Raw genomic sequence first — 292 nt, forward strand, 5'->3', positions numbered from 1 at the left:
TGGAAGGAGCCCCTGGCTCCTTTCTTTTACCAGTTCCACCTATGTGAAGATAAGTCAAAGGTCCTGCTCGACCATGGTTGGCTTTGCTTGGAAGCGTGGAGGAAGTTATTCCTCTGTGTTGACCCTCCTCTTTGGTTCGAGTCCATCTGGTGGGGTCTTCTTGGCCTCCTTGATCAAGAGAACAGGTGACCCACCACAATTACAGGATGTATTGGGAGATGCTCATAGTCCCCTGGAACTAGTTGACCTAGGAGGGCAAGGAACAAAAACTGTCCTTTATGCCCCTCTGACC

The sequence above is a fragment of the Nannospalax galili genome, unplaced genomic scaffold, assembly GCF_000622305.1.
Source record: "Nannospalax galili isolate Female #2095 unplaced genomic scaffold, S.galili_v1.0 scaffold762, whole genome shotgun sequence".
NCBI classification, from domain to species: Eukaryota; Metazoa; Chordata; class Mammalia; order Rodentia; family Spalacidae; genus Nannospalax; species Nannospalax galili.